The sequence below is a fragment of the Triticum aestivum genome, chromosome 7B, assembly GCF_018294505.1.
Source record: "Triticum aestivum cultivar Chinese Spring chromosome 7B, IWGSC CS RefSeq v2.1, whole genome shotgun sequence".
NCBI lineage: Eukaryota > Viridiplantae > Streptophyta > Magnoliopsida > Poales > Poaceae > Triticum > Triticum aestivum.
Genome location: NC_057813.1, coordinates 677,141,597 through 677,149,548, shown reverse-complemented (window position 1 = coordinate 677,149,548; position 7,952 = coordinate 677,141,597).

Below are 7,952 nucleotides of genomic sequence, written 5' to 3'. Positions count from 1 at the left end.
CGCGTCTGCGGCTCATTCTGGCGGTTGTTCAGTGGCTTTGTACTTCCGACGAACTTTGATAATAGATTTGGATCATCTCCACACAAAAAAAAAACATGAGACGCCCCAAACTACTGAACATGACCGATGCTTAACAATAATAATCTATTACTCCCTCCGTCCCAAAATAAGTGTCTCAACTTTATACTAACTCTAGTACAAAGTTCTACTAAGGTCAAGACACTTATTTTAGGACGGAGGGTGTAATGTTTAAGAAAAACTTACATAAAATTGTGTCCGAAATTAACAATAATGCTTAACCACTGGGAAAGAAATGCATGGGAAGTACAACCTTTGTTTAAGGAAATACAAACTTCACACAATTAAGACCTCAATATTTGCATAAGAAGCAGAAAAGTGTGGTTCACACAAGCAAAGTGCTGGTAAACCAGGTATCATTCCATGTGGGACATTAGATGATAAGCTAGCCTTGCGTGTAACACGTACCCGTATCCGGCGCTTTTTGGGTACTACGGGAGCGCACGCTCGGCCGAGGACGCGCATGCAGCGCCTAACAACGGAAACGGCAGAGCGATGAAAGCAGTGAAATCAACAAGGCAAGTTGTACTTGACCCCTTTACGTCTACTCCACTATGCTTTTGAGTGGTAACACGTACCCGTATCCGGCGCTTTTTGGGTACTACGGGAGCGCACGCTCGGCCGAGGACGCGCATGCAGCGCCTAACAACGGAAACGGCAGAGCGATGAAAGCAGTGAAATCAACAAGGCAAGTTGTACTTGACCCCTTTACGTCTACTCCACTATGCTTTTGAGTGGTAATCGTGCTAATCAGCGTTCCATTCATGGCGAGGCATGGTTCTTGTGAATCTAAAATGTAGGTACGTGACGCACGCCGTGATGCCGGAGGTGTGGGTTGCGTGAGACCCGCTATTAAACCCCCATCAACTTCCACATATCAGGCATCCACCTCGAAGCGTATCCAACTCCGTTCGACCGCGGCAGAGGCTATGGCAACGGTGGTGGTGGGTGAAAACACAAGGTTAACTGGGGTGCGGAAGAAGGGGCCACCTCCCCTCCCCTGTTTTTCCCCAGGTGAAAATCTAGGCTTTGGCCAGCCGTCGACAGCGCTCCATCATCGTGCTCCTCCTTGGAGGCGTCGGCTAGGGGTAGGGGTTGGGTTGGGTGCCTGCAGTTCTTGGTTGGTGGCGGCTGCGGTGGAGTGCTTGCTCGGGTTTCCGGCGGTGGTGGAGATGAGGTGATGTGCCCTGCTATCCTTTAGTGGTTGCTGCCCTGCCGCGCTCGTGCTCCGCTGGCCGGTTTACGGCATCCCCGTGTTGTGGCACGGCTTGGATGTAGAGGAGATGGTTCTCCTCTCTAGCATCTGCACGTCCGGGTTGTGGCACATCCAATGTTTTCCTCCCTGCAGGCACGATCCTCCTCTACACCGCTTGCTCGGTGCCCCGTGGATGTCTCTGTATTCGTTGTTCTGGCCTGCGATGTACCTCCGGTGGCTTGGTCTTGTTTGCTTTGTAATGGCAAGTTTGCACTTTGGTTTGCCGAAGTGTGATCTCTCTTGTAATCTTTCAGTTTTTCTCCAAGCTTTGCCTTGTATGTATCCTAGCCGGTTGATGGCTTCATTAATTTGAAGTCGGGCTTTATGCCTTTCATCTAAAAAAGAAGAAGGGGTGGGCAAGTTCGGTGCGGCGATGTAGCAGCCGGTGATGAAAACGTCCTGTGGCTGGGGACATACTTCTCCGCTGAGGTCGCGGCGTGTGCCAATTGCTGTAATTTTTGTCTATTTGGGCTTAGCCAAATAGCAGTTTCAGAAATTCCTAATAAATCCTAGAGACTCACGCAGCCCATTCGTGCAAGGCAAGAGGTGGAACTAAATTTTAGTCCTACATTACTAGTTTAGAGGGAGTTGTACCTCTTTATAAGGGAGGTTCTTTCCCCACTTGTATGAGCATGAAAACAAGAGGGAGATCCGCGCGCCGCGTCGCGCCGCGCCGCGCCGCGACTGAATACGACATGATAGGTTCTACTTCGTATATGCAACTTGGTCTACTGTCTGCTCCCGAGATGTTCAGTTCTAGTTTATATTTACAGATGTTATTTATCTTTTCTCTGTCAGATCGCATGATTTGCTTTATCTCTGCTATTTTAGTCATGCTTTATCTAGTATTTTCGTTAATAAAATCATATGGTAAATTGCTCATATTTCCAACAATCCAAAAACCTTATTATAGGCAATTTACCCCAAGTGGTTTTGCTGCTTCCATGAGATCTCCTATGTTTGAGGGTATCCACTATAAGTGGTGGCGCGTGAGAGCAGTCTTATGGTTTCAAACCATGAGTTGCTATGATGCCACTCTTGGCAAACCTGAAGGGGAGCAAGATGCTCAACAGGCACAAGCTTTTCAGAAAATGGATACCTTGTTTAAGGCTGCTCTCTTGAGTGTTCTTGGTGAGAACATAGTTGATGCTTATGCGTCAATTGATAATGGAAAAGATGTGTGGGGCGCACGTGAGGCCAAGTTTGGGGTCTCGTATGCTGGCACTGAGCTGTACATGATGGAGCTATTCTATGACTACAGGATGACTGAAGAGCGCTCCGTGGTTGAGCAAGCTCATGAGATACAGTCATTTGCTAGAGAACTTGAGCACTTCAATTGTATCCTACCGGACAAGTTCATTGCCGGAGGTATCATCACTAAGCTTCCTCCCACGTGGAGGAACTTTGCTACCTTACTGAAGCATAAGAGGCAGGAGTTTTCCATTCCGGATCTCATTGGTACTCTTGATGTGGAAGAAAAGGTGAGAGCAAAGGACAACCGTGCTCGAGGTATTGAGGAAGGTTCTAGTGCCAATCTGGTAAGAAGAACTTTCAGCCCCACAAGTTCAAGAACAAGGGCAAGTTTGATGGTAAAGCAAAGTTTGATGGGTAGAACAAGGTTGTGCAGCACACGAACTTCAAGAAGAAGAATGACAAGAAGAAAGGTGTTTGTCATGTATGTGGGGATCCTGATCATTGGGCTCCTAGTTGCCCTAATCACTATGACAAGCGTCATTCTGGGGAAGGCGGCAAGACCGCTAATGTTGTCATTGGAGACACTGGCATGAAGGATGCTGGGTATGGTATATTTCCCACTATTCTTTCAGTATGTCATTCTCCTGATTGGTTGATTGACACGGGTGCAAATGTGCATGTATGCGGTGATATTCCCATGTTTTTGTCTTATCAGACCGCAAGGACTTCAACCGTGCTGATGGGCAATGGTTCAAGTGCTTCTGTTCGTGGTGTTGGCACGGTCGATCTGAAGTTTACTTCGGGGAAGATCGTGCGGCTGAAGAACGTGCATTATGTCCCCTCCGTCTATAAAAATCTTGTTAGCGGATCTCTTCTGTGTAGAGATGGCTACAAGCTTGTCTTTGAGTCGAATAAATTTGTAATATCTAAGTATGGAACCTTTGTCGGTAAAGGCTATGAGTCAGGAGGCTTGTTCCATTTATCCTTGTCAGATGTTTGCAATAAAGTTGTTAATCATGTTTGCAATAATAGTGAATCAAATGTGTGGCATTCACGTCTTTGTCATGTTAACTTTGGTTGCATGATGCGGTTAGAAAAGTTGAACTTAATCCCTAGTTTCAACAATGTCAAGGGATCTAAGTGTCAAGTGTGTGTGCAAGCTAAGCAACGTCGTAAGTCTCATGTGACTGTGGAAACGAGAAATCTTGCACCACTAGAACTCATGCATTCAGATCTATGTGAAATGAATGGTGTTTTGACAAAAAGTGGAAAGAAGTATTTTATGACATTAATTGATGACTCCACTAGATACTATCATGTGTATCTTTTGAAATCTAAGGATGAGGCTTTGAACTATTTCAAGGTCTATAAAGCTAAAGCGGAAAACCAACTTGATCGAAAGATCAAGAGGCTTAGGTCCGATCGTGGTGGAGAGTATTTCTCAAATGAATTTGATTCCTTTTGTGCGGAACATGGTATAATCCATGAGAGGACGCCTCCCTATTCACCTCAGTCAAATGGGGTGGCTGAAAGAAAGAACCGTACTCTAACTGATTTGGTTAACACCATGTTAGACACATTGGGTCTCTCCAAGGCGTGGTGGGGGAGGCGATATTGACTGCATGTCATGTCCTAAACCAAGTTCCCACAAAGAACAAAGAGATAACTCCATTCGAAGAATGGGAGAAGAAAAGGTTAAAGCTCTCTTATCTACGAACCTGGGGTCGTTTGGCGAAAGTCTATGTGCCAATTCCAAAGAAGCGGAAGCTGGGACGAAAGACTGTGGATTGTGTTTTCTTGGGATATGCTTTTCATAGCATTGGTTATAGATTCTTGATTGTAAAATCTGAGGTATCTGACATGCATGTCGGTATGATCATGGAGTCGAATGATGCGACTTTCTTTGAAGATATCTTTCCCATGAAGGATATGGCTACCTCATCTAATCAGGAGATGCCTAGTTCATCGAATCAGGAACCAGTTACAATTATTGAACCTGCCATTTCGATGGAACACTTTGAAAGTCCTGTGAAGGAGAACAATGAAGTTCCTACTAGGAGCAAGAGACAGAGGACTACAAAGTCCTTTGGTGATGATTTTCTTGTGTATCTCATAGATGACACTCTCAGTTCTATTTCAGAGGCCTATGCATTTGAAGATGCTGACTACTAGAAGGAAGCAGTTCGTAGCAAGATGGATTCCATCTTGGCGAATGAAACTTGGGAGATAACTGGTCGTCCTTATGGGTGCAAACCTATGGGATGCAGATGGGTATTCAAGAAGAAGCTTAGGCCTGATGGTACTATTGAAAAGTACAAGGCTCGGCTCATGGCTAAGGGTTATACCCAAAAGGAAGGTGAAGACTTCTTTTATACTTACTCACTTGTGGCTCGACTGACCACTATTCGAGTTCTACTTTCACTAGCTGCCTCACATGGTCTTCTCATTCATCAAATGGATGTCAAAACTGCTTTCCTAAATGGAGAGTTGGACGAGGAAATTTATATGGAACAATCAGATGGGTTTGTAATAGATGGTCAGGAAAGGAAAGTGTGCAAGTTGCTGAAGTCTTTGTATGGACTCAAGCAAGCACCTAAACAGTGGCATGAGAAGTTTGAAAGAACTTTAACAGCTGCAGGCTTTGTTGTGAACGAAGCTGACAAATGTGTGTACTATCTCCATGGTGGGGGCGAGGGAGTTATCCTTTGCTTGTACGTTGATGACATACTGATTTTCGGAACAAATCTGAAGGTTATTAAGGAGGTCAAGGATTTCCTATCTCGTTGCTTTGAGATGAAGGATTTAGGAGTGGCTGATGTCATTCTGAACATCAAGTTGTTGAGAGACGATGATGGTGGGATTACATTGCTTCAATCTCACCATGTGGAAAAGATCTTGAGTCGCTTTGGCTATAGTGACTGCAAGCCCTCTCCAACACCATATGATGCTAGTGTGTTGCTTCGAAAGGATCGAAGAATTGCTAGAGACCAATTGAAATATTCTCAGATTATTGGCTCGCTTATGTACTTAACCAGTGCTACAAGACCTGACATCTCTTTTTCTATTAGCAAACTGAGCCGGTTTGTCTCAAAACCAGGAGATGTGCATTGGAAAGCTCTAGAGAGAGTTTTGCATTATTTGAAAGGCACTGCGAATGATGGAATTCACTACACTGGGCACCCAAAGGTGCTTGAAGGGTATAGTGACTCAAACTGGATCTCAGATGCTGATGAGATAAAGGCCACGAGCGGATATGTATTCACTCATGGAGGTGGCGCTATTTCTTGGAAGTCTTGCAAGCAGACCATCTTAACGAGGTCAACAATGGAAGCAGAACTCATAGCACTAGATACAGCTACGGTCGAAGCAGATTGGCTTCGCCGGCTCTTGAGTGACTTGCCGGTTGTTGAGAAACCTGTACCGGGAATCCTTATGAACTGCGACAATCAAACTGTGATCACGAAAGTGAGCAGCTCAAAGGATAACATGAAGTCATCAAGACATGTTCAGAGAAGGTTAAAGTCTGTCAGGAAAATGAGAAACTCCGGAGTTATTGCATTGGATTATATCCAAACGTCTAAAAATCTGGCAGATCCTTTCACTAAGGGTCTATCACGTAATATGATAGATAATGCATCGAGGGAGATGGGTATGAGACCCACAATATGAGTTGTTCGCAGTGGTAACCTATTCTTTATGATCGGAGATCCCATGAATTAGATGTGGAAGACAAGCTGTTGATCAACTGAGAGGAGAGTATCCTTACAATACCACTCCATGAAGATGCAATACTCTCCTAATCTGCATGGCAGGTTGATGTATATCTTAATGTGTTCTAAGTGGCTCCTTGAAGCAGAGATGTTGTCCTGCAGAACATCTTTTGAAGAACGCACCTATATGAGTCTGATTGTTAAACGTCACAATCTATGAGAGTAGGGTTCTCTCTAGTAAACTCATGAAAGGTCTCGGAGTATGACGCATAAGCTCCACCCGCGGGGAAGATCCACGGTAGCAACGTATCAGTCAAGGCTTTGTGTGAAGCTAGATTCGCAAAAAACTTGCAGTTCAAGGCTCAGTCCACTGTTAAAGTTGCTTACTAGTGTAGCATAGAGTTCTAGGTGGAAGTTCAACTTAACAGTCTCCACTGCAGTACCGGTATATAAAACAGTGTTTTAGAACCAAAGACAAATTTTGTGTGCCTCTGGGATCTAGTGGGGGATTGCTGGAATTTTTTTGTCTATTTGGGCCTAGCCCAATAGCAGTTTCAGAAATTCCTAATAAATCCTAGAGGCCCACGCAACCCATTCGTGCAAGGCAAGAGGTGGAACTAAAGTTTAGTCCCACATTGCTAGTTTAGAGGGAGTTGGACCTCTTTATAAGGGAGGTTCTTTCCCCACTTATATGAGCATGAGAACAAGAGGGACATCCACGCGCGGTCCTCCGCCGCCCGCCTCGCCACGCCACGCTTCGTCATGACGCACCGTGGGTTGCGGGAATGAGCCGAGCCGATGTCTAAATTTTTGCCACGCACTACGGGTATACGAAAGGTCACTCGGGGCTGTTGCCTGTTCGTTTCGTCTCCCTCGTTCCGTTCAACTCCCGAAGCAGCCTCTCGCCTCCTTCTCTTGCGCCTATAAAAGGGAGGTCGCTCCTCTTAGAGAGACGCACCACAACTCATTCTTCCTCTCGCCACCGGTTCCTGAACACTGCGTTGCTGCTACGATCTTCCTCATCCCGGCTTGCGGCGTGCACCACAGGTCAGGACAGTAGGCCTCTGAAACCGCACCTCTTTGAGTCCTGTATGGGAGAAGGGTGATAAGGTTTTTGGGGAGCGCTCTGCGCGACTACTGACTTCTTCGTCACGGACGCCTCGGACTCCGACGACTACTTCCCCGGCGACGACTACTTCCCCGACATCGACAACCTCCTCGACGACATGGCTACCGAGAACACCGACTCCAAGTCCAGTGCTACTGTTGCTGCTGCTGTCCCGTACGTGTTCATGTTTTTCCTGTTAGAGGTTCTGCTACAGTTCCTTGTTCTAGTCTTTGCCCTATACATGATAGGTTCTACTTCGTATATGCAACTTGGTCTACTGTCTGCTCTAGAGATGTTCAGTTCTAGTTTATATTTGCAGATGTTATTTACCTTTTCTCTGTCAGATCGCATGACTTGCTTTATCTCTGCTATTTTAGTCATGCTTTATCTAGTATTTTTGTTAATAAAATCATATGGTAAATTGCTCATATTTCCAACACCAATGACCTCACGGCGAGGGAGCTGAAGGGCGCAAGGGCAAAGCTCAACTTCCCCTACCCTCCGCGGGCCAGATTGGTTAAGGAGGTGATTACTGCAATGAGGCACCGCATCCACAGTCATGACAACCGCTTCTTCAGGTCGTTACGCACTTACGCTGCCACCGGAC